The sequence below is a fragment of the Equus caballus genome, unplaced genomic scaffold, assembly GCF_041296265.1.
Source record: "Equus caballus isolate H_3958 breed thoroughbred unplaced genomic scaffold, TB-T2T haplotype1-0000016, whole genome shotgun sequence".
Lineage (NCBI taxonomy): Eukaryota > Metazoa > Chordata > Mammalia > Perissodactyla > Equidae > Equus > Equus caballus.
The window spans coordinates 12,697,338-12,725,228 of NW_027222391.1; the positions used below are offsets into that span (position 1 = coordinate 12,697,338).

General features: G+C 45.3%; 1 pseudogene; it reads right to left on the bottom strand.

Annotated features, from left to right (window-relative positions):
- Window positions 1-1,727: 1,727 nt before the first annotated feature.
- LOC138922881 (heparan sulfate glucosamine 3-O-sulfotransferase 4-like) overlaps window positions 1,728-27,891 on the bottom strand; it is a 143,978-nt pseudogene continuing 117,814 nt past the window's right edge.

A 27,891-nucleotide genomic window follows, 5' to 3' on the forward strand; every position in this document is an offset into this window, starting at 1 on the left:
ATTGAACATTGAAGGAGACGCCTTTTCCTCCCTGGGACGGGTTCAGATTCCGGATTTGTTGCATGTTCTGTGTATCTTCTTTGAAACATTGGTGCTGAACCACCGAGCAGCAACATTACTCATTATCCTCAGGGTGTAAAGCAGTCGAAGAGTCATTAAGGACTCTCCATTTGGAAAGCAGCCACTGCCCAACAAAGGGCCTCTTCTTGCCTCAGCCAGGAGGAGAGGCACAGTCAGGGCCCTGGGGCCCTCTCTGACTCGAACCCGAGCATCACTGATGTCCTAGAGACTCCACTAAAGCAGGCGTACCCCTAATCTCACCCAGTGACAAAGCTGAAGCAGAAGTCTGCTGAAGTGCCAACAGTTTATTTTTATCTTTTCTTTAATAAGAACTTGGTAGGCTTTTCTTTGTTCAGGGCATGGGGCTGCTATAGGGCAAGAATGTGGAACTGGCTTAACCATGCAGCAGAGCCAATGGGATTTAAGGGACCTAAATATCCCCCATCAGCCTATCTTCCATGCCTGAAATTCCACTGTGGAATATACAGTAAGTACCTTATGACATTAAGGAGTTGTGACCTAAGAAAAACAATGAGAGGGAGGGAAAATTCATTGAACCTGATACACTAACTAGATCATACATGCAAAGTGCTCAGTACAGTGTCTGAAGGATCAAAAGGACTCATAAATAGTAGCTGTTATTTCTATTACTAATAACTGCTGGACCGTTCGCTAAGCCAATGTTTCGTGACCATCTACTTGGTGTTAGGATACCTTGCTAGATGTTGATAAATTGCCAGAATCTCTGTCTCAAAAGGCTCCTGTGATCAGGGCAAGAAACCCCTCAGATAAACAATTAGAATTCACCCTCATAAGTGCTCTCTCTAATAGGACACTGAGTACCAGGTGGGAGTGCAGGAGGGAGCAGCCTGCGCTGCTTGTGCAGATGGGACACTGTGCAGGAGAGACGGCTCAGGAGGAACATTTAGGGCGCTGCCAGGTGAGAATGAGGGGAAGGGTGTACTGGGCTAAGACTGCATGCAAAAGGCAAGATGACATGAAAAAAAAGAAGGCAGGAAAACAGAGGAACAATAATGAGTTCAATGTGTTCGGAGCACAGATTTCATCAAGGGCTAGAGAAGAAAATGGGATTGGAAAAATATCCTAAAGGAGGAAGTGCTATGCCTGGTGAACGGACTTAACCCAATAAGAAACATGGGTCCAAGTGCAGATTTTTAAGCAAGAACACAAGAAAATCTACTGTTTGGAAAGACACATTCATTGATATCAAAGGACGGGGGTCAGCAAACTATGTGCCAAGTCCAGTCCTTTGTCGTTTTATTTTCCGGCTCATGAGCTAAGGATGATTTTTGCATTTTCACACGGTTGAAAACCAATCAAAAGAACGTATTATGGCACAGGAAAATTAAATGCAATTTAAATTTCAGCGTCATCCATAAAGTTTTAGTGGAACACGGCCATGCTCATTTGTTTACACCTTGTTTATGGCCACTTTTGTGCTAAACAGCAGAAATCATTAAAAGTATTTACTACCTACCCTGCACAGAAGATGTCTGCCAGCCTCGGGTTAAAGGATATAGCTTAGAGCAGATAGAGAAGAGAAGGCAGGGAAGCCAGCGTGAAGGGCAGAGGGAGAAGCTTCAGCCATGTTTCTCCAACCTGAGTCATGTACAAATCCCCCTCCGAAACTGCTCCAGGAGCTCTAGTGTCACTTGAATTACTTTTATTCAAACATAAATTAAATATTTACAAACAGACATCCTGGTAAAACTTCCTTATTCTTTTAGCTCTTACACAACTCTAAAACCAAAACAAACTTAAAAATCAAGTACAAACAAAATTACAAGACCAGTCAATTTCACGTTAACGTCCTTAATTTAAGGTGAGGGACGATGTCTTTCGGCTGCAACCAGATGTCTGCGTCGAGGTCCCAGGCCAGCCCCAGATTCATCTGAGTGTGAGTGCAGGTGTCTGCTACCACGTCTGGGTGATGACAACGATCTCACAACCTTCTCTGGGTGCAAGCACTCCAGACACCTTCATTCACGTAGAATGGCATTGGCAACATTTCTGTAAAGGGTCAGATGATAAACATTTTAGGCTTTGCAGGCCCCTGCTACAACCACTCAATTCCGCCATCCTAGCTCAAAAGCCCTCACAGACAGGCCATAAACGGCCAGACGCGGGTGTGCTCCACTCAAACTTTACTGACAGAACAAGCAGTGGCCAGAATTAGCTCAGAGGCTCTGGGTCAACCTTTGTTCCAGGGCAAAGTGGAAAACTGGTGGGATTTCTGTTCAGCTGTGGACACACCCTCGACAGGACAGGAGACCGCTGTGGAAGGAGGAGTCACTGCCACAGCCGCCCATCAGATGTATTCACAACGACAGGCTACAGGCTCGACTGGGGCCACAAGCCTGGACAGCAGACAGCGTCACAGCACTATCACCTCTTCACTTCACATCTGTATTCAAACCAGCTCACAGCAAGAATGACTATCTTGCCACTTCCCTTGGCCCAGAATGGGGTTTCCACCCACCGGCCCTCAACCTCAGGAGGCTCAGAGATGCCTGCAGGTCCTCACCACTTGGTTCCTGTTGGGACATCCAGAAGGGCCGGGTAATTATGGACTTTGCACATTAGCCACCAGAGTCCAATGCATACTGACAGAGTCTGAGCGCCATGCCGTTATAGTTCTGAATCTCAAAACGCAGTAAGAAAGGAAACTTGGCAACAGTCTTTTTAATTTGGTACCTTTTTACCCACACTGCGGGGCATTTGGGATCAGAGTTCTGATTCTCTTTATGAAGCTCTTCTATATACAGAATCACAGCCTACCTTCAACTTGGAGCCTGACACTCGAGACAATTTTGTTATTACTATTACGCTTCAATTTTAGACAAAAAACACATTTTGAAAGAAAAAAGTGCCAAGAAATACTATAACTTGGATAAGAAACAGTCTCATTTATTAGAGTCTTTCTTGTAGGGAAGAAAACTTCCCCACACACGTCCCCTCACCTGGCTACTCTTCTCTTCCCAAGACAGTCAATTCAGGGAAAAAAGAGGAGTAAAATCTGACTCTGGGGGCCAGCCTAGTGGCGAAGTGGTTAAGTTTGTGCACTCTCCTTCAGCAGCCTGGGGTTCACAGGTTCAGATCCCAGGAATGGACCTCCACATTGCTCACCAAGCCATACTGTGGCAGTGTCCCACATACAAAAAATGGAGGAAGACTGCCACAGATGTTAGCCCAGCGACAGTTTTCCTCAAGCAAAAAAGAGGAAGACTGGCAACAGACGTTAGCTCAGAGCTAGTCGTCCTCACAAAAAAAAAAGAAAGAAAGAAAAGAAAAGGAAAAACCTGATTCTGGTGTGTGTGTATAAACTTGTCATCCTGGTGAACGGATGGATGGGTGGCTATGTACCAACCAGACGAGGAGGCTGAGTCCTCCAGTGAGGCTTCGGGTGTGTTCTCCTGGGTGTTCCTGGACAAACTGCACTCCATTGCTCACGACCATCCTTACACGGGCCAGGCTCTATGCCAGGCACTGGTCAACTAGAATGGAAGACAAGAGGGGCCTTGCCCTCAAGGAGATGGCACTGGAGTGGGCACCACCAGAGTCTTAGTTTTAGTTACGTGCTTACTGTGTGCCAAGCACCATGCCAAGCGCTATACACACAATTTCTCTGGGAATACTAATGACACTCCCATTGAACAGACATGATCATCTTGTCTTTACAGATAAGGAAACTGAGACTCACAGAGGTTAAATGACCTGATGAAGGACAGACAGCCAGTCAGCGGCAGAAGCAGGTTTCGACCCTGTGTGGCCTAATCTCGGAGCTTCTGTACTTCCTCCTGCAGAAGCTGGACACCTAAACAGACAATTCCACGACATCCATTATCCTACAACAGGGAGAGCCGAAGCAGGGGCTCTGGGGGCAGGGGACTTGTGAGGGTGGTGGGCTATTTAGAGTACTCTAGAACAAACTGATTAGGACACACGACTCATGAGTGGGACCTGAGCAAAGCCCAGCTTCTGAACCCAGTGGAGCACTTTGCTAAACAGCCCACTTTAGAGCACTCGGGACTGTCTTGGAGGGAAATAAAACCACCAACCAGGCTTTCCTCCCAGAGATCCCCGTGGCTAACTGCCTCACCTCTTTCAAAACTGCTTTCAAACATCATCTTCACAAGGAGCTACTCAACCACCTTATTGCCCCCTCACCATCGCTCTGATCTCTTTCCCTGCCCTCCTATTTCTCTGTTGCACTGTTTTCACCTTCCAACCTATGGTACTATCTATGTAACTTACTTACTCACTATGTTTACTGCTTATTCTTATTGTTTACTACTTGAATCCTTTCTTTAGAACATAACGTCAACGACAGGAGGAACTGGTGTCTGTTTTGTTCACCACCAGATCCCAAGTCCCTAGAAGAGTGCCGTGTATACAGCAGGTGCCAATGATATTTGTTAAATTAATAAACGAGTGAAGGAGTGTTGAAAAACAGACTGCGGATGTAAGACTGGGCTGAATGAGTTTGGCAGCCCTTCCCAGCCCTGGCGTTCGGCTCCCACATACAGGAAAAGCATCCTTCCATTTGGGATTCAGGGACACTGGAAGCAAGTTCTCACCCGTCTAGATACGTGACTGAGGTCTCACCGGGATTGTGCTTTCGAATGTGGATGAGACCTTCATGTTCAATAAACTCTCATCCTTGGTCTCCCGTGCTTGTCTTCATTCTAGTCTTGTGCTCTCGTGACATGGGCAGTTAAAGAAGAGAATTTAGGGGTTGCCCTGTGGCCGAGTGGTTAAGTTCACGTGCTCTGCTTGGCAGCCCAGGGCTTCACCGGTTCAGATCCTGGGTGCGAACATAGCCCTGCTCATCAAGCCATGCTGAGGTGGCGTCCCGCATGCCACAACAAGGACTCACAACTAAAACATACAACTACGTACTGGGGGGCTTTGGGGAGAAGAAGGAAATAAGTAAATAAATAAAAGAAGAAGAAGAGAATTTAGTGCACACAGCAAAATCCCCCACATCTCAATGGCAGGCAGAACAAACTCTGTGATTTGAGTATTTTTGTGAAAATTCATAGGAGTGTCTTTGTGTCTGAATTCATATAATCTTAAAATTTACAAGAATCCAGTTTCCTTTTTATAAGGTTTCTATAACACATGTGTCAAGTGTCTAGTTTTGAAAGGACTTCATAATTATTTCACTTACAACTTCCTCTGGGTTAATTATGGGAGTCTAAGAGTTGGACGAGGGGACAAGAGTAATACAGTTCTTGACATGCCATCTGAATGCAGGCTGAATGCGGTCTGTAACAAAGCCTTCCGGTTTTCCTTTTACTTATTATGTTGTCTTGTCCCCTTATCAGGGTGAGGAACACTCCACTTCTTTACAGGTTCAAACTGAATTCCAAATTCTGTCTGGAGCACATTTGGGTTTCTACCAGGTCCACTTTCTATTTCAATCCGAGGGGTGGGAGAGATGGAGGGTACCAAAATTTATTCCTGTGTGCTCAAATGTGATCAAACCTCGAGCTCTCACTTGATAGTTAACGTCAAAGACCAACTTTAGCGTCGTCTCTTTCTGTATTAATTCCTTTTTAATGCACATCTCTCTGGTTTCCAAAGCCAGAAAAATCTGCAGTTCATTCTAGATTATTCCCCCTGCCCTAACCCCTTCCCTGGCTATCATTTTGTCCTCAAGTTCTGTCAGTTTACATCTAAATATTTCTTGAATCCGTCCATTTCTCTCCATCCTCACTATGGCTGCCTCGATTATGGCTGCCACACTGCTCTGCTGCTAAGGTCCAAAATCATGAATGAGGCCTGTAAATAGGGTGACCAGTTCATCCAGGTTTGCTCGGGACTGTCCCAGTGTTAAATCTGAAAGTCTTACACGCCAGGACCCTCCCCCTAGTCCTGGCCAAACTGACACTGTTGGCACCCTCCCTGTAAGTCTTGGCAACTCTCTGCTTCCTCTGTGCACTGCAGCCCCACTCACCTTCTTCCAGTGACTTGGACTTTCTTACCTCAAGACCTTCACACGGGCTGGTTTTCTCCCTGGATTGCTTCTGCACTCACTCTTTGTCTGGTTAACTCATCCTCCTCTCCCAGATGCTGGCTGAAATGCCACATCTTCAGATAGCCTTTCACGACCCAGCACCCAGCCCCAAGTTAATTTCTGACCTTGCTCCAGCCTCTCGCTGTATTCTTTACTTTGCCTTCACATCTCTCAATTAGTGGGTTATATTTTGTCTGTGTAGTTACGTGTTTAAAGAAGCACTTTCTTCGTTAAAATTCAGCTCCTCAAAGGCAGACAACGTGTCTGTCTATACAGCTGATTGTCCCCAACACCTTGCCCAGGACCTGGGAAGTATCGAGCCCTCTATAAATACACTTTCAATACATTTACTTTGTATGTGTTTTCCTTTTCCCCTGATTAAACTTACAAGACCTCTTTCTATCCTCCCTCCATCCCTTCTTCTTGCCTTTCTGGTCTCTTGCTGTCTCTCCTTTCTTGCTCTTTCTTTCTTTTCAAGAAACAACTCTTGGAATTAAGTGTTAATGCTACTGTTTTCATGATTTCTTGAACCAATATTTTCTGCTTTTATCAGTATTATTTCCTTCATCTAATTTTCTTAGGTATATTCTTTATTTTAGTTTTTGAGCTCTCAGGCCCATTTGCCAGCTCTCTCTTCCTCCCACCTGCTTTAGCTAGACTGAGCCTGCACTTTTCCTCAAGAGACAGAGCTGTGTCACTTCGTCACTCTTTTGGCACCCATTGTTTTCTCTGTGGGATATACCCTTCGTTTACTAATCTAACAGATATTTAATGGCTACCTCCCCACCTTGTCTACTGAACTAATAATTCTTTAAGATCCAGCTCAGCTGTTTCTTGACTGTAACGCTTTCCTGCCTCCACCCCCACTGAGTTCATCCGCTGCTCTGTGCCGCACTCGTACCTGGAGTGGACATCCGTTATAGTACTTACGTTGCGTTGTAACACTTTATTCATACTCCATCTTCCCCACTGAGCTCTGAGCTCCAGGATGACAGTGTCCGACCTCTGTGTCTATTTTGGAGGAGGCTGAGATTCTGGAGGAAAGGGACACACATAATTAGCATGGCTCTCTCTACAGCTTCATCCTCCTAAGAACTAAACAGACCTTCTAAAAAAAAATACATAGAATAAGTCAACAGGAAAATAAGCAAGGAGATGAAGAGACAGAAAAAAATACTGAGTCAGGGACCATGTACATTTTCAACTTGATTAGATAATACCAAGGGAAATTTCTTTATTGGAGGAAAGAAGAAAAACAAGAGAGGGGCAAATACAAAAATGAATTTGATGTAGATGAGAGAGATTTTGAGAAAACTCACACTGATGGACTTGGTCCCCACAAAACATGATTTTGCCGAGTTTGGCAGTGGGGATGGCATACGGACCTTGATCAGAGTGGAACAGGTTTGGAGTACTTTAAGAATATGTTGTGGTCAACCAGTGAAGGATTGAGGACATCAGAACCATCAAAGGGCCAACTAGATAAAGAGCAAATAACTCTTGTGATTTTATTCGGTGCGGCCTCACATTCTAGATATTGAAGGGGGTCATGAGTGGCATGGCTGAGGATGGGAAGGCAGGGGTCATGGAAGTGCACAGAGGTAAGGGCATCAGGGATGCTCACGAGAACCAGCAAAGTGGCTAACCTTGGGCTGAAACAAGCAAGGCCAGAGAGGTGTGAGCACGGAGATCCTGAGCTGACAGACAGCAGGCTCCAGGGGAAGACAGAGCTGAAGAGGTAGAAGGAGAAGTCACTGTGATCAGTCGTGGGGATTTCAGCATTCACACTAGGTTTAGGGTAGGTCCAGTCCACATCAGGGTTTCATCCTCTCGCTGGCCAATGACATGCTTTCATGCCATTTGATGGAAATGAAATACAAACTATGAGAGAGTAAAAGAAGAAAACTGGCTAAAGAGTTTTTCAGTCCCTGCAGTGTCTATCAAATCCAATGCCAAGTACTATTCAGGTCTTATAACCTCCCTTGTTCCTGTGTTCTGGCTCCAGTCAGGACACCCCTGGGCCCAGAGCTCCTGAGGTTCATCTGGTGATGGGTCAGGTGTCAGAGCGACTGTCCTAGCTTTCACGGGAGCCTTTGTTCAGGGGCAGCAGGGAGAGAGGGGCCCCTCCTCTTTAATGGTGCTATCAGAACATAGGCTTCTTTGATCTTGTCTGGAATACTGATGGATAAAACTCTCTATGCATTTTATAGGAATATAAAAGACAAACAAGAATGATTTTTAAACACACGAAGCTTTAAGCTACAGATTTGCAGACACATTTTCCCCTTCCTTATTGCCTATCTCTAGTCTTTCTGGGAGGAAACACACATCTTGGTGTTGCTTTCTTTCAAACAAGAGAAAGGAGTCAAAACAGTTAATCTCACACGCTTCCCGTGATAGGGAAAAGGCAGCACACGCTGCTGTAGGAGGAGACCTTGGGAGCAGAGCCAAAGTAGAGGATTTTCCCAATGGGTCCCCATAATGATGCTCTTGGAGGAGGAGAGACTCAGAGTCACCCAAAGGTCCAAGGCGAGGCCAGGCCCATGAAGGATTCAAGTGGATGGAAGTGATGGTCACATCCCGTGAGGAGCCCAAGGAATCATAGCCAGAAGATAAGGGGTGGAGGTGGCCCTGAGGTTAATGACAGGAGAAGACATAAGAAGGACAAACGTACAGGGGCCTACGGTCAAGGTTGGAAACTTCAGCAACTAAGATGGTGGTGTCATAAACAGAAAAGAAAGATGCAGAGAGAAAAGCAAACCTGCACTGGGAATAAGGAATCGGCGGAACTAGTCTGCCTGAGACTATCAGGACACGGCTTCTTCAACTGCGGGTGCGAGAAGCTGGGAAAATCAGAGAGGGGATCACAACCCTGATCACCTTCAAATTCCAATTTAACAGACACCCAAGCTCCATCTTCCTCCTAAGACAGCACATCAGTGCCTCTGTATCCTTAACTGTGCATCTGGAAAATCAGATTCTAAAGCAGCCATTGTGGTGGCTGACATGGAGGGCCTATGGTAATCACGCGACAGCTGTGAGAGCTTTGGTCTTGCAGACCCTCAAACACCTGCCATTTCTTCCCCCCACCTCTGCCCTTCTGTTAGCAACATTCACAGTTGGAAAGATTTAAATCCCTTCATGTGAGTTACTGCACACATGCCAAGTAGATGCTCAATGGTCACCTCGTTCACTCACCATCTGCCAACTTTGTCGGATGTGTGAGTTGAGTTCATGCCTCAAGAAAACGTCACAATTGTTAAATCTCAAGAGTCACCTCCAGATAATCTAAATTTTAAGTATTGAATGTGTAAGTGACACAGGACTGGTGTTTAAAAACATTTGCATAGGAACTCAATTCGAAACCATCCTGTGGGGCTCAGGCCATTGAGTCAATGTCTCCAGAGGCTCTGGCTCTTCAAACATGAATTCCTCCTGTTTCATTAGTTTGTGCTATTGCTGTGGCTCCCAAGGGGTTACCTTTGGGACAAGAGACTTAACCATGACATTGAGCTTTCAACTGTGTAGGAAATAAACTCAGAAACACCCATCCTTAACCAAATTTGTTTCACTTCAGGGAAAGAACAGATATGGGGTTCTTAAAAATTAACGAGCGGCATTGATATTGAATTTTAGATTAAATGATTTTTACTAAAGCCTCTAAAAGATACCCCTTTTTAGCAGGTCAAAGAGCTCTGCTTCAGAAATGACAGCACAGCCTCCCGGTGAACTGCTTGTGTGCAGTGTCTCTTTCTTCTTCCCCTTCCACCTCCTAGAGAAGCTCTTCAGGAGCCTCAGACGGGGGGCTGCTGTGTGGCCAGTTCCAGGGGGACTATTCACATCCGAGTCCATTCACATGACACTCCATCACTGTTAGAGGCGCAGGGGTCAGAGAGAAAACTTGTCCTCGCTGTGTAAATACACAGACAAACCTCTTAAAGAAAGCTTTCTCAGTGTCTTCGGTCAGGCTTCCCAGAAGCAGGGCCTGAGACAGTGACTCTGGTGAAAAGGATTCATTGGAGGAGGGCTCTCTGGAGGGGGTGCAGTGTGAGGGAAGCAGCAGACAGGAGAAGAAAACTAAGCAAAGGGGCTGTCTCAGCTGGAGACTAACTTCTCCCTCGTATCCCAGAAGGCTCTGGTCCACCTTGAGGCCAGGCTTCCGGCTTTTTGTGCCCCAGTCAATCATTGGCCACTGACTGTCCCCTGCGGCCAGGAGTAACCTCCCAGGCAAGGCAGCTCCATTTGAGCAATGAATACTCACAGCAACTGAGGAAAGAGTGTGCCACCAGTGAAGGGGACCCGGGCAGGGCACCAGCAGCATCCACTAGACTTGGGGAAGGAAGGGAAGATCAGAAAAGCAGAGACGGCCTCTCCGAGCAAGCGGCATATAAGCTGAGTCCAGAAGGATAAGTAAGAGACTTGGAGGAAAAGCACGGAGAATGGTGAAGGGAACAGCACTCGCAATGGCCCTGGGGTAGAAAAGAGAATATGGACCTCCTTTCCTCTTCATTCAACGTGCTCTGGCCTCTGATTCTGGGCTGGAGGGAAGTGTGTAGTGGTATTCCTGTAAGGCAAATGCAGGGCAGGCAAAGAGTTTTGTACTTTGGGCTTCTGCAAAGGACCCAACAGATTTGTGGAAGAAAACATCATGAGTAAGCTCTGGGCCCTGAAGATTGCTAGTCTCACCTTTCACGTGCACTCATCTCTGTACAAAAGTATGTTTATCTGTTTTAGGGAGATAAGTGAAGATTCCTTGCCTGGAAACTTTACAAACGTCCAGGAAGGCCAAGCTCTTGGTCTGCAAGGGTGTAGCATCTCCTGTTCTCAAAAGGGTAACATGGACCATCCCTCCCAGGTATGACATCCTATGTGCCATCTAATGATTTGTGGCACCCAAAACTCAATGAAGATAGAACATAGACAGACAGAGAGATGGAAGACCAGGATGTTCAAATACAGTTTTCTGGTATATGAATTCTGAGACATCAAAACCTCCCTAGGAAATGAAACACCTGAAGTGTCTAGTGAAGTGGAAGGCACTGGGAAGAACTGATCCTGTGTCCCCTCAGTGTCCCAGCAGGGGGTGTTTGGATGAGCATATTCAACTCAGCAGGAACCGAGCAAGGCAAGTGGCTGCAAAGGGGCAACTGGTAGGTGAGAAGGGCTTCCATTTTGTTTGCAGATAAAAGCTTCTCAGGACATATTTCTTGGATAGTGAATAAAGAGCCCATTGAGGGCTGGCCTCTCACCAACCACTGTAAAGACAAGCTGAAAAGAGAAGAAACAGAGAAAAAGATAGGATAACAAAGGGGGATGGGAGATTTATGGGCTTAGAGCTCCAAATTTAAACATGAGATATGAGAATTTCAACTAAAGATGGTGATTTGGGGACTAATATATACGAAGGTCCTTAAAAACGCCCCCAAAAACCATCTTGTATTTTAAAAAGAACGAATCCGTGGTAATGCTAGTAAACTAGAATGGCAGTCAGCTGGAGGACATCTTGAAGAAATCCGAGAAGACAGAAAGCAGATAGATCTGACTGATGAAAACAGATCACAGAAAGATGTAGACCAAAATGCTGGAGAAAAGAGGGACCCTTCCCACAGGGGTCCTTTGAGAGCTCCAAGCTCCTAGTCCACAAACATCAAGGACAGAGATGAGACAGGGTACAAGCATGAAGGTAACTGGTAAATGAATCACAGGCCAAGTCCTCCCCCAAGGTCTGTTTCCTGACTTCACATCTTTCCCCTCTCTCTCTCCTTTGCTCACCAACTCCAGCTTCATTGACCTTCTTTATGTCCTTTTAACACGTGAAGTATCCCCCCAGCTCACTGCCTGTGCACTTGCTGTTTCCTGTCTGGAACAATCTACCTCCAGACTTTCACATGGTTGGCTCTTCCTTGTCACTCAGGTCTTGGCTCAAACTTTAGCTGCTCAAAGCATTCTTCTCTGATCACAGTATCTAAATGAGATCCCAACCCCAGCCAGTCACATCACCCTGCTTGCTTTCCTTCAGAGCATGTGTGAATCTCTGAAGTTGTCTGACTCATTTATTTCTTTGTTTCTCGTCACCTGAGGACAGAGGCCTGATCTACTTTGTTTATCAGAGTATCTACAGTAGCTGGAACATCAATACAATGCGGTGTTTGTATCAGTGAGCTCTTGCTGGGTGATAAACTACCCCAAAACTTAGGGGTCTCAAACAACAACTGCTTATTTAGTTCATGATTTGGATCAGCTAGGCAGTTCTTCTTATCTGCGTGAACTCAGCACATCTCTCCCAGGCTCTGTATCCCAGGCATCCATGCTCAGCTGTAAATTGGCTGCTGGTTGGATAATCTAGGGAAGTCTTTGTCACATGCTATGAGTCTGGCAGGCTGTTGGTCAGAGCAACAGAAGCAAATGGGCCACATGCCTCTTGTCATCCTCTTGGGCTTCTTCATAGGAGTGTTATTTTTTTTTTTTTGAGGAAGATTAGCCCTAACTGCTGCCAATCCTCCTCTTTTTGCTGAGGAAGACTGGCCCTGAGCTAACATCCGTGCCCAGCTTCCTCTACTTTATATGTGGGACGACTACCACAGCATGGCTTGCCAAGCAGTGCCATGTCCGCAACCGGGATCCAAATCGGCGAACCCCGGGCCACCAAAGCAGAATGTACACACTGAACTGCGGAGCCACCGGGCTGGCTCCCAGGACTGTTAGTTCTGATAGCTCAGAATTCATATGGAAAAAAATGTATTTTTAACTTTCCTGTCTTTTACTTATTTGGGGTTTCTTTTGAGCAAGATTAGCCCTATGCTAACATCAGCCACCAATCCTCCTTTTTTTGCTGAGGAAGACTGGCCCTGAGCTAACATCCATGCCCATCTTCCTCTACTTTATATATGGGATGCCTGCCATAGCATGGCTTGATAAGCAGTGCATAGGTCCACCCCCAGGATCCAAACTGGCAAACCCAGGCCACTGATGTGGAGTGCACGAACTTAACAGCTATGCCGCCAAGCTGGCCCCTTACCTATCTTCTTTATAAGGGCAGCAAGAGACAGCAAGTCCAGTGTGCAAGCGGTTTTCAAGTCTCTCCTTCAGGTCACTGTTCTAGAATCCCAATGATCAAACTAAGCCACAGGGCCAAGCCAGATTCAAGAAGATGGAGAAACAAATGCCACCTCTTGCTAGGAGGGGCTCCAAAGTCACATTGCAGAGGGGCATGGACACAGGATAGACAGAATTTTCAGCCATTTTGCCACTCTTATCATACTGCTCAATATATGTGTATATATATATGTGTGTGTATATATATATACACACACACACATATATATATATACATATGATGAATATTTTTGATTTAAAAGACTGCATCTGGGAAGGCTGGGCTAGTTGGACCACATCTCTCTTCCCTGCCCTCCTCCCAAATATATACAGCAGACAGCAGAGGCTTTTGGCCCCCACATAAAAATCCTAGCTGTGCACGCTGAAGAAAGTGACCTGCTTACATGCAGATGCCTCCTCATTTGAGTGTAGAACCATGAATGGGAAGCAAAGCAGAGTCTGAGGAAACTCTGGAACATCCAGCAGGCACCTTAATGAAAAAGGAGAGGCAACACAGCTTTTCTCAAGAAGGAACACATCAAAATAATTCACTGCTCAAGTCAAGTCCTCCCTTTTTTGACTTGCTCTCCACAGCCGGCTGACCCCCACAACTCTGAACTGTCATTTTCCAGTTATGGCACCAGACCCACCAGTACAGGCTCATCCAGGGAGCAGTTTCTTGGCAGAGAGAGCTACACAAATCCAAATGGAACTCCCACCGCTTAACAGCCTAGATCTTTATTCACAAACAAGAACTAACAGCCAAGGGTCAACAAATGTGAAGAAAAAAAAATCACATACGTGACTCACATTAAGATCAACAAGTAAAATAATTGTGTTTTTAGGAAATAAAGATCATTCAGGAAACAAAACAACGTTAAAAGAGTAAGAAATGACTCTAGTGAGATAGGAAAGATGGCACGTGCAAAAGTAAGAACAGACTGCTGCTGCAAAAAAGGAGTAATCAGAGGACGAAAATGAGTGCCTGGGAATTAAAAATATGTTTGACACTAAAACAATTCAGTGGACAGACTGACTAAGAGAATGGGGATGGTTAACAACATGTCAGTGATCTGGAGACCATGTCAGTGGAATCTTGCAGACCAGAGCCAAAGGCAGAATGATGGCACGTAGGAGAGAAATGTGAAGCAGCATACATGTCTGCCCTTTCTTTTATCGGGGTTCTGGAGGCAGAGAACAGAGGTAATAAAAGGGAGGAAAAATTCAGTAGAAGATAATTTCTGTGAGACAAAGGCTACAGGGGTTTCTGAAGGCCCCCTCCTTTTTTTTAAGGAAGATTAGCCATGAGCTAACATCTGCTGCCAATCCTCCTCTTTTTGCTGAGGAAGGCTGGCCTTCAGCTAACATCCATGCCCATCTTCCTCTACTTTATATGTGTGACGCCTACCACAGCATGGCTTGCCATCAGTGCCATGTCCGCACGCGGGATCCAAACGGGTGCACCCCAGGCCACTGAAGTGGAACATGTGCCCTTAACCACTGTGCCACCAGGTCGGCCCAGAAGCCCCTTTTATATGGGCACTAATCCCATTCCTCAGGGCTCTGCCCTCATGACCTAATCACCTCCCAAAGGCCCCACCTCCTAATACCATCCCATTGGGCCTTAGGATTTAACAAAGGAATTTTGGGGAGACACAACATTTAGGCCACAGCAACGGGGCCAAAGAAAATGGTGTCATGAATTTTGCTTTGGGCATCGGAAATACTAGAAAAAGGAGGTGTTATTTCTGTTCCACTGTGAAGGACAAATATCAATTCCCACTGAGAGGCAAGGCATTACAGGCAGAAGGAAGAGTATATCAGTAGAAGTAGAAAGGTCTGAAATTTCCTGACAGGTTTGGAGAAAGAGATCAGTAGTTTAGTGTGGCGAGAGTCTGAGATCTATGGCAGGAAGTGAATACACATGAATCTGAAATGATAGGATTGTGCCACATTGTAAAGAGCTCACATGCTATTCTGAGAGGCTTTTCTACCTGACACTATACATAGTTGGGAACCCTTGGAGAATTTTATGCAGCAGAGTGACATATTCACAATCTACTTAGCTCAGAATCATGAATAGAAAGTGGGTACTTTCTGATGAGCCATTCCGCAGACTCACCTAGATGTAAAAACTCAAGAGTACACAGAGAATTTCAATAGCACTAGGAACCAGAAATATTTCACCATTACCTGCTAGAAAACCGGAAGAACTTCCATGAGTTAAACCTTTAAAGCTTACAGGTAGACTGGTGGAACCATTCATGGTAAAATATTTCAAGAAATCTCACAAGCATAGACTTTCTTTCATCAGAGCGAAGGAATTAAAATCTCCCTCAGTATGGAAACTATTTAGTAGAGGGTTCAGAGTCTTTAACACCCTCATCCAGCATCAGTTGTGAGCTGAAACGTGCATGTGGAAGGAAAGGAGCTGTGGGGCGGCCATGGTGAAGTTGTAGCTTTTAGCCACGAATGCAGAAACAGCCCATCCAGGAATGAGTTTTAAATACTGTACAAAGACAATAAGGTAGTGGTATCTCAATATTTCTTCTTAGACATCAGGTTATTATTTTAAAGAATGAGTGACTTTTTAAACTAGAAAGTTTCATGACACTTGGCTATTTTAAACTAGATATCTGGCAGCCAGCCCCAGTGGCCTAGTGCTTAAAGTTTGGCACACTTTGCTTCGGTGGCCCAGGTTCGGTTCCCAGGTACGGACCTACACCACCCATCTGCCATGCTAATGGCAGCTCACATACACACCCACAAAAAACCAGTGACATCCGCCATCATGGTGGAGTGAGCTCTTCCCTTAGACTCTCTCCCCAAGACACAATGCAAAGGACATTCATAAACCAACAGAGAACATTCCCACAACACAACAGACGTCTGAGAGACCCAGGCAGCCATACATTTGAAGGTGGAGGTGCTGTACCCCCGGGATGAAGTGGAAGGAGGTAGGGGGATCTCCTCTTCCTCCTTGACGGTGATCTAGGGCACAGGACTGCATGTGGCTCTGTGAGGAGAGTGGGAAGGGGCAGCTCTCCGCAGGAACACCTTTACTCTTGGAGCTGCCTACAGCTGTGGGAAAGCCCCACACAGAGGAGGCCAAGGAATTGCAGGGGCATCTTTATCAAGCAAGCACCCCGGCGGGGGGGGGGGGGGGAGACAGCAAGTGCAGAGCAGAATGCCCCCAGGATTCTGCATGCAAAACAAAGCACCTCTCCCTCCACTTGACACACCAGCTCAGCCAGAGGAAGGGACTCCTACCAGAGCACATGCACACACATTTCTAAAGCAGCAGCAGTGAGCGGGCAACGGCAGACGTGCCCAGTCAGCACAGATTCCAAAGGACAGGCACAGATGCCAGGGATCGCGGTGGGCTCAGAATACACAGCTCCTGCCCCTCCCACTGGTAGCAAGTAGAATCTGCGATCAGATACTTCCACTAAGGGGAAGCACAAATCCACCCCCTGAAATAGTACAAAAAGACACTTTAATACTCCAGACCAGAAGGAAAAGTGACAAGCACCCAGAAATCAATCTTGTCCTGAAGCCACAAAAATTTACAATATAAACGAAAGACCATTCAAAATAGCTATCATTAAAAAAATCAATGAGTTACAAGAAAACTTGGGAAAGCAGTTCAATGAAATCAGGAACAAAATTTAATGAACAGACAGAATTCTTCACAAAAGAGACTGAAACTATAAATAAAAACCCATCAGAAATGTTGGAGATGAAAGACACAATGAATGAGATAAAGAAAAATCTGGAGTCCTTGAATAACAGGGCTGATTTATGGAACACAGAAGCAGCAGCTTGGAGGACAGAAACATAGAAATGCTTCAGAAGAAGGAGGCGGAACTAAGATAAAAAAGAAATGAAAAAATTCTCCCAGAATCATCCGACTCAATTAGGAAATGCAACAGAAGGATTATAGGTATGCCAGAGGAAGAAGGGAGAGAAAGGAACAGAAAGCTTGTTCAAAGAAATAATAGCTGAGAACTTCTCAAACTTGGGGAAGAAACTGGATTTACAAGTAAAAGAAGCTAACTGAGGAGCTGGCCCCATGGCCGAGTGGTTAATTTCACACGCTCCGCTGCAGGTGGCCCAGTGTTTCGTTGGTTCGAATCCTGGGCGCGGACATGGCACTGCTCATCAAAACCACGATGAGGCGGTGTCCCACATGCCACAAGTAGAAGGACCCACAACTAAGAATATACAACTATGTACCAGGGGGCTGTGGGGAGAAAAAGGAAAAAAATAAAATCTTTTAAAAAAAAAAAAAAGCAGCTAACCGAACTCCTAATTGTATCAATGTAAAAACACCTTCTCCAAGGCATATGTTAGTGAAACTGGCAAAAGTAAATGACAAAGAAAAAATATTAAGGGTAGCAAGGCAGGAGAAAATAACCTACAAAGGAACCCCTAGCAGGCTTTCACTGAATTTCCCAGCAGAAACCTTACAGGCTAGGAGAGAACAGAACAATATCCTCAAAATTCTGAAAAACAGAAACTTTCAGCCAAGAAGACTCTATCCATCGAAATTATCCTTCAGATATGATGGAGAAATAAAAACTTTCCCAGATAAACAAAAGCGGAGGGAGTTCATTGCCACAAGACTCCCTCATATCAGAAAGAAAAAGAAAGGGTTAAAAAAGCCTTGAGCAAAGAGATAAATAGGCAGACAAAATCAGAAAACTGCAGTTCTCTATCAGGACAGGATAGCAACCAATTATAATATTGAAGATAAAGGAAAGGAACACATCAAAAATAACCGTAATCTCATCATTTTAACCACAAACTCACATCAGAAAACGGAAGTTAGGACAAAAGTAACTTAGAAGGGAATGAAGAAAGGGATGGAACCTGCTTTAGACTAAGGAAAGAAGAGGCCATCAGGAAATGGACTATCTCATCTATGAGATTTTTCAGATAAACCTCATGGCAACCACTAAACAAACAATCAGAACAGAGACACAAAGGATACATACGGAGAAAATCATTCTAGAGAACTACCAAACTAAACTGGCAGTCCGAAATACAAAGGACAAGAAACAAGGGAAATACAGAACGACCAGAAAACAAGTGATAAAATGGCAGCAGTAAGCCCTCATAGATCAATCATCACTCTAAATGTAAATGGATTGAATTCTCCAATCAAAAGAGAGAGAGTGTAGGCCTGGGCCAGTGGCTCAGCAGTTAAGTGCACATGTTCTGCTTTGGCGGTCCGGGGTGCGCCAGTTAGGATCCCAGGTGTGGACATGGCACAGCTTGGCAAGCCATGCTGTGGTAGGCGTCCCACATATAAAGTAGAGGAAGATGGACACGGATGTTGGCTCAGGGCCAGTCTTCCTCAGCAAAAAGAGGAGGATTGGCAGCAGATGTTAGCTCAGGGCTAATCTTCCTCAAAAAAAAAAAAAAAAGAGAGAGAGAGTGGTGGGATGGATTAAAAAATAAGACCCAACATTATGCTGCCTCCAGGAAACAGATCTCAGCTCTAAAGACAAACAAAGGCTCAGAGTGAACTGACGGAAGATGAGACTCCAAGGTAATGGCAAACAAAAGAAGCAGGTGTTGCCGTCCTTAGACAAAACCGACTTCAAGATTAAACAAGCAATGGAGTGACATCAGCATCATGGTGGAGTGAGCTTGCCCGGGACTCTCTCCCCTCCAAGATACAACAAAAAGGAGCAACCCTATTCCAAAAGAAAATACCCTAAAAGCACAAAAATCCTCGGAGAGTCATGGCAGCCACACGACAGAGGGGGGAGAGGCTGGAGCCCTGCCTCAGAGGAGCCGGCACAGGGTAAGAGAGAACTCTGCTCCCTCCCCTAAAGACTGTGGTCACTGCCAGGGAGGCTCTGTGACAGAAGGAGTGGGGGAGGGGTTGCGCGTCTGTGGAATCACCCAGGACTCCCTAGGGCCCTGGCGGCCTAAAGGGAAGCCCTTTAACAGGGCAAAAGCTTTCACTCAGGGGTGACCTCATCAAGCCAAGACCACAGGAGACCAGACAGCGAGAGCTGATCGGGAAACCCGGGACTGCACGCAGGAGAAAGTGCCCCTCCCCCGACCCGCACTGCGCTGGGCCAGCTCAGCTGAAGGTGGAGGGCTCAGAATACACGGCTCTCGACCCCCATCCACTGGCAACAGGCTGTAACTGCAACAGAATACTATCACAATGGGAAAAAGACTCATCCTTCCAGCATCAGGCAATTCATCAAATCTCCAGACCAGAGAGAAAATAAGCACCCAGAATTCAGTCCTGAGGATGCAGAAATAAGTAAACTAAGCAACAATGAATTCAAAAGAGCTATTGTCAAAAAACTCAATGAGGTAAAAGAGAACATAGAGAAACAATTCAACGAGTTCAGGAGCTAGTCCACAAAACAGATTGAAACTATAAAGAAGAATCAATCAGAAATATTAGAGATGAAAGACACAATGGAAGCTATAAAACAAAATACAGATTCCCTGAATGCTCGTGTGGACACCACAGAGGAGCGACATGTTGAAATGCTCCAGACAGAGGAGGAGAGAGAACTGAGACTAAAAAGAAATGAAGAAAGTCTCCGAGAAATATCCAACTCAATGAGAAAATACAACATAAGAATCACAGGTATTGAATAAGGTGAAGATAAGGAGAGTAGAGCAGAACGCGTGCTCACAGAAATAACAGCAGACAACTTCCCAAATCTAGACAATGAGAGGGAAACGTGTCTGGAGGAAGCCTTCAGATCTCCTAGATGTGTCCAAGTAAAAAGACCTACTGCAAGGCATATAGTAGTAAAACTGGCAAAAATGAATGACAAAGAAAGAACACTCAGGGCAGCAAGGCAGAAGAAAATACCCTACAAAGGAACCCCTATCAGATAAGCAGACTTCTCTGCAGAAACCTTACAAGCTAGAAGAGAATGGAATGACATATCCAAAATTTTAAAAGATAAAAATCTTCAGCCAAGTATACTCTACCCAGCAAAAACATCCTTCAGATATGAGGGAGAAATTAAAACTTTCCCAGACAAACAATGCTAAGGGACTTCGTAGCCATGAGACCCATCCTCCCACACCAAGAAATCCTCAAGAAGGCCCTCATACCTGAAAAAATGACAAAGGGGAGAGAGGGGTCACAAAACACAGAGTAAGGAGACCAACAGATAGACAGGATCAGAACAGGATAGCAAATATTCAACTACAGCATTAGGCTAAAGGGAAGGAATACACCAAAAACAAAGACAATCTTGTCACTTTAACCACAAACTCATGACACAAGCTGGAATAAGATATGAGAATAATAACTTAGGAGGCGAGGTGGAAAGGGACTGAATCAGTTTAGACCAAGGAAGTAAGAGGTCATCTGAAAAGGGACTATGTTATGCACGAGATTCTGAATACAAACTTCAGGTCAGCCACTAAACTAAAAAGCAGAACAGAGACACAAAAAAGAAATAAGGAAAAAACAAAGACACACAGCATAAAAAACGGCATAATTCAATGGGTAGACCAAAACACACAGGACGAGAAACAAAGGAAATGCAGGAAAACTGGAAAACGAGTGATATAATGACAGCATTAAGCCGTCATACATCAATAATCACCTTCAATGGAAATGGACTGAACTCTCCAATAAAAAGACACAGAGTGGCAAGATGGATTAAAGAACAAGATCCAATAATTTGTAGCCTCCACGAAACTCATCTCAGCTCCAATGACAAGGACAGGCTCAGAGTGAAGAGGTGGAAGACGAGACTCCAAGCTAACAGCAAACAAAAGAAAGCAGATGTCGCAATACTTACATCAGACAAAGCAGACTTCAAGACAAGGCAGGTAAAGAGATACAAAGAGGGGCAGTATACAATGATCAAAGGGACACTCCATCAAGAAGAATAATAACACTTATAAATATCTATGCACCCAACACAGGAGCAGCAAAGTTCATAAAGCAACTGTTAACAAACCTAAAAGAAGATATTAAAAATAACACAAGGGAGGATGGAACACTTCCTAACACATTCTACGAGGCCAGCATCACTGATACCAAAGCCTGAGAGGGACAGCACAAAAAAGGAGAACTACAGGCTAATATCGCTGATGAACATGGATGCAAAAATTCTCAACAAAATTTTGGCAACCTGAATTCAGCAATACGTCAAAAGGATCATACATCATGATCAAGTGGGATTCATACCAGGGACACAGGGATGGTTCAACATCCGCAAATCAATCAATGTGATACACCACATCAACAAATTGAAGAATAAAAACCACATGATCATCTCAATAGATGCAGAGAAAGCACTTGACAAGATCCAACAGCCATTTATGATAAAAACTATGAAAAACAATAGGGATACAAGGAAATTACCTCAACATAATAAAGGCCATATATGACAAATCCACAGCCAATATCATACTCAAAGGGCAAAAACTGAGCGCCATCCCCCTGAGAACAGGAACGAGACAAGGATGCCCACTATCATCACTCTTATTCAACATAGTACTGGAGGTTTTGGCCAGAGCAATTAGGCAAGAGAAAAGAATAAATGGAATCCAAATAGGGGGTGAAGAAGTGAAACTCTCGCTGTTTGCACACGACATGAGCTTGTATATAGAAAACCCCCCAAAATCCACTGGAAAACTAATACAAATAATTAACAACTACAGTAAATTTGCAGGGTACAGAGTCAACTTACAAAATTCAGTTGCTTTTCTATACTCCAACAACAAACTTACACAAAGGGAACTCAAAAATATAATTCCATTTGCCAGCGTACCTAAAAAACTTAAGTACCTAGGAATAAATTTAACCAAGGAAGTGAAGGACTTATGCAAAGAAAACTATAAGACATGAGTGAGAGAAATTGATAGTGACTTAAACAGATGTTAAGAGACTCCTTGCTCATGGATTGGAAGAATAAACATAGGTAAAATGTCCATACTACACAAAGGAATCTACAGATTCAATGCAATCCCTATCAGCATCCCACTGACATTCTTGACGGAAACAGAGCAAGGAATACTAAAATTCATATGGGGCAAAGATCTCGAATTGCTAAGGCAATCCTGAGAAAAAAGAACAAAGCTGGAGGTATCACAATCCCTGACTTCAAAATGTACTACAAAGCCATAGTGACCAAAATGGCATGGTACTGGTACAAAAACTGGCACACAGATCAATGGAACAGAACTGAAAGCCCAGAAATAAAACCACACATCTATGGTCAGCTAATCTTTGACAAAGGTGCCAAGAACATACAATGGAGAAAAGACAGTCTCTTCACTACTATCTCATGACTAGGTACTTAAGCAAAGAACTGGAAATCAATGATTCAGAGAGACTTATGTACCCCTATGTTCCTTGCAGCATTATTCACAATAGCCAAGACACGGAAGCAAACCAAGTGCCCATCAACTGACAACTGGATGAAGATGTCATATACGTACATACACACACACACATATATATATTTACACACACACACACACACAATGCAATACTACTCAGCCATAAAAAAAGACAAACTTGTCCTATTCACAACAACGTGGATGGAACTTGAGGGTGTTATGTTAAGTGAAATAAACCAGACAGAGAAAGGCAAACACCATGTGATTTCACTCATACATGGAAGGTAAACACACGAACAAAGAGAACGGTTTACTGGTTACCAGAGGGGAAGAGGGGAGGGAGCTGGGCATAGGGGGAAAGGGGCACATTGATATGGCGACGAACAAATTATAACGGACCACTGACATTTCACAAGGTTATAAACTCTTTTGACCTCAATTAGAAAAAAAGAGGAAGATTGGCGGCAGATGTTAGCTCTGGACGAATCTTCATCAGCAGAAAGAAATAAAAATAAAAAAAATAAACTAGAAATGTGGCTCAAGGCTGTGCACATCACCGAGTTCTCCAACTTCAGAGCAGGAACAAGGAAAAGATCACATAGCAACCTGATACGAACTAAGTAGAAATTACGTCTAACTAATAGGAAAAGGCTGTCCATTTCTCGCTCCTTCGTGAATACGCCGACGTGGAAATCAGAACATATATCTCAGCCATATGTCTTTGTCTTACTTTTCTTCAAGACTGTACAGCATGAACATAGAAACGTTCAGCTGAAAAGTCAGGAGAAGAGTCCTTGAAAGACTTCTATTTGAGGAAACAGAACTATATTTTAGAAAGCTTCTGCTGTGTTTGTGTTCTCAGGAAAATTCAGGAAACTGTTTGCTCTATGAAGCAAGACATGAAAACTTGTATAAGTTGAGGGACTGAGCTGTAAAGGGAGAGGGTGGCAAGGGAGAAATAGACAAAAGGAAAAAGAGAAAGTATTTGGGAAAGAATAAAATTTCCCTTGAGATTACATGCAGCTTAGAAACAATCAAGATCAGTTTTTACATCACTGGGAATTGAATCAATAATGTTGAAGCCATTCTTGAGAAACTCTCTCAGAAAGAAGGAGATAAAGGAAAAGAGAGAAAATAAGAAGAAGATTCCAGAGATGGAAAAAGATTTTCAATAGAAGAATGATTGGCATGTCTGAGGGAGAGAGCAGAGCAGATGAGAAAAATAATCTTTAAACACATCTCAGAGAAAACTTTCTTCAACTCAAGGAGGGCCCCAATCATCAAAAGGAACACATCAGATATGAGGCCAAATTGATGAGAAAAAAATATGACCATAACACATATTGAGAAAGTTTTGGAACTTCAAGAATAAATAAAATTCTCTAGGGATTTAGGAAGAAAGAGAAAAAAAGGTCACATTGGAATTAGATTGCTCATCTGCAATTCTAGGATACAATGGAGCAAGGTATGTGGACAAAGACGAGGGACAAAACTGTGTGAGATAAGCATTCGATACCCAATCTCTCACCCATGAGCGAAGACAAAAACAAAAAGATTTACACTAATGTGCAAAGACTCCCAAGATACACTATTCCATCTAGCAACAATACTAGAAACACAGTTAAAAGATGAGTCAGACTCAGAAAAAATAGGAGCAACACGTAAAATAGACAAATGGTTAATATCCACACTGAAGAAGGAGCTCCCAAAACCCAACTAAGAAATTGCTAAGGGGTAGGAATAAATAATTGACTGAGAAATAAATACAGATGACCAATAGGCAGCAAGGACACAATCCATTAATTAAAAATGAAACTGGCATCGAAATACCATCGGATCAAGAAAACAACAGGAAGAACATCACGTGTGGGAAAGGCCTGTGAAAATCGATACCGGGAAGAACTCTGGGAGAGCCTTCAGGGTCTGGAAGATCAAGACAGCTCCCTGGATCCAAAACTCTCCACAGTCATACAATCGACCTCCTCCAAATCATACAGTCAACAAGGAGAACCAACGAAGCCACACAGAAGCAAGCCTGTAGCGTCACAAGATGGCCAAGATGACCACAACCTTCAAATGACCTGCAAGTTCAGAAAGAAATGCCAACTTCCAGCCCAGCTCCGACCACGACTGAAAGCCTTTGGCAGAGTGGAGAATTGCAAGGTTTAAGACTCCATGGAAAGGACAAGGTCATGGAGGAATCAGATAAAACACATCAAACCACCCTCAAAAGAGGAAGTCCAACACTACCTGCTGAAATATGCAACACAGGCGAAGGACTCGGTAGTCCTGGGCAGTGGCCACGAGCACGCTGCTGCAAGGGGAAAGGCTCTGGAGGTGTCAGCTTGGAGAAGCACTGCTTCTAAGGGAGAACCAGAAATTGGCAAAAGAGGCTGTGCTCCTCCGAGACGGGGCCATAAGGAAAGAGGATGGAAGGAAAGAAAAAAGGAATAGGAAGGATTTTGCATAAAGGAAAGAGAAACAAAATATACCCCTTAATTCCCAATTGCGTTATGTTGAAAGAAACTGCGCTTCACCATCCTGACAGAAGTGGGCTCTCTCACACTAGGAACCCTGTCCATACAACATCCAGGAACAGGAAAAAAAAATTCCATACAAAGTTACTGTAAGAAGAAGAAAAACTGAATCATAACATTTCAGTCGTTCAAAATTTCTCCTCTGCTCCTCCAAAAACAAGAAGGAGAAAAAATACAGCACAACACTCCACATTTAATTATTTCAAACACGCATCGGAAGATGTTAAAAAAAGAAAAACAAACATCTAGAATTAGAAAGCCACATATTAAGGCAGAAACGGACACAGCACAGAAACACCGTGAGATCCGATCAATCTCTTTTAAAAGACAACAACAAATAAACTAAAACTAGAAGGTGCCTTAACAATCCCGTACAAGAGGGAGAGCTGCACTCCTCAGAACCCATCGAGACCAACGTCACTATCTTCTTCACGTCTGTCCTTCCAGCAAGACTTGGTTCCAAGGAGCCAAGACCACGGGGGCCGCTTCAGCGCCCGACTCCCGGGCACCGCACCCCCAGGCTGGCCCCGTGCCCGGCACACACCGCCCGTGCCATGAACGCGTGACGCGCACGAAGAGACCCCCTGGCGCCCCGCGCCGCACAGCTGTCCCGCGACCTGACGGGCACCTCTTGGCGCACAAGCCTGTTCCTCAGGGACACGCTCGCCTCCCACCAGCCCCCAGGCCCACGCCCCCAGGTACCTCTCCCAGATGGCATCATCTTCGCAGGCGCCCAGGTCGTCCGTGTCCGGCGAGCAAGAAGAGCGGGAGCTGAAGGAGGGCCACCTCAGGCCAGCGGCCATGGCTGTGGAGCGCCCGGGCTGCTGTGCCCAGCGGGGACACGGAGCGGCGTCCACGGACACCGGGGGAACGGACGAGCCCGGCCCCGGAGAGAGCAGCAGAGCGCGGCCGGACTCCGCCAGGCTCGGCTAGGCAGGCGCGGCTCATGGACGCCTCCCAAGATGGCGGCCCAGCAGAGGCGTGCTACTTGGCGCCGCGGCCCAGACGCTCCCAGGCCGTTGCCCCGCCCCCTCCAGCGGTGGACTGCGGACAGGGACAGGGACACCCTCCTGGGAGAACTCCTGGGGCCCCGCCCACACGTTTCTGACCTTCGCGGAGCGGGAAGGTGCGCTGACAGGGACGCGGGGTCACCGCTATGCTCTCGGGGAACTGCAGCCTCGGGTTCCTCGAGAGGCCGCGGAGATTCTTACGGCTGACCAAGAACTTTTAGACAGAAAAGCATGAAACAGTATGTCTGAATTACAACTGCGCTGATGACCACCAAGGCAATGCAGAGAGTGTCATGAGGACATATAACAGGGGCACGATCTTGACTGCAGGTGTCAGAAAGGCCTCCTTGAGGGATCCATATCTGAGAGAAACCAAAAAACCCTGGAGTCATCTTTGATTCCTCTGTCTCCCCCACATCCAGTCTGTCAGCACATAAAATCAGCTCATTTCCTCTTCAAAATGGACCCAGAATCTGACAGACTCTCAGAACTTGCTCTGCTACCATCCTGATCCAAGCCACAGCATCTCTGACTTGGAATATTCCAGTACCACTCACTCATCTCCCTTTTCTAGCCTTGTCTCCTACCGTCTATTCTCCACAGAGAAGCTGACGTGATCCTGTGAAAAGTCAAGTCACGTCACCTCCTTCTCCAGTTCAAAATCCTCCAATGGTGCCTACCTCAGAGGAAAAGTTAGGGCCTTACAAGAGCCTACAGCATCTGTACCCACGGCCACCCAGATTCCATCTGCTACTCTTCTCCATCTCACTCAGGCTGGCCCTGTGGCTCCTGGAACAGGGGAGGCCAGCTCCTGCCTCAGGGCCTTTCTGCTCTCTGTTCTCTCTGTCTGGACACCGTTAACCCCTATATCCACAGGACTCACTCCCTCGCCCTCCACAAGTCTTTCCCCAGCATTAACTTCATTGGAGCCTTCGCTGGCCATCCCATCTCCAGTCACAACTCCTTCCAACACTCCTACTGCATCTATCACCACCTGACATGCCAGATATTTTCCTTATTGTCTTTCTGGCTGTCTCCCTCCTGGAATAAATGCTGCCTAAGAGCTCCAGTTTTGTCTGTTTTGTTCACTTCTGTATCCATGCTAGAACACTGTCTCCAGAAACTGAGTAGGCACTCAGTAAAGAGTGTTGAGTGGCTGCCTCCATCTGAGAGATGACGTGGAAGCACTGCGGCAGGGAGGGTGGGAGAAAGCATTGCGGGCAGAGGGAACAGTGTGCTGACAGGCGCCAAGGGAGGCAGGAACAGGGCACATTTGAAGAACAGAAAGGATCCCTTAGGGAAGGGGGGAGTGGTGTGAAGGGAGGCTGGAGAAGCAGGACAGAGCAGGCAGGGCGGTGGAGACCACATAAGGAACTTTGGTCTTTTTACAACAGCCACAAGAAGCTAGTAAACTAGGGAGTGACAGGATAAAATATGCCCTTTACAAACCTCTGCATTCACTATGAGATATGGGTTTGGAGGAGGGAACAGTGACTGGGGTCCTCAGTCACCAGACTAGTGCCATAGCTCAGCCCACAGGTGACCTGAGCTTGGACTGAGATGGCGGAAGCACAGGTGGAGAAAAGGAGGTAGATTCCAGAAATATCGAACAAATAAAATCAACAGGTCTGGGTGATTGATCACATAAGGTGGTACACCAAAGGGCAGTTCCAAGCTGACTCCTACATTTGGTACTTGGGAACTGAATGAACAATGGCCCCATTCACTGGGTTTTGGGGTGGGGTAACAAGGAGGAGAACACGCGAAGATGATGCGAGAGCACAGTTTTGGAAATCATGAA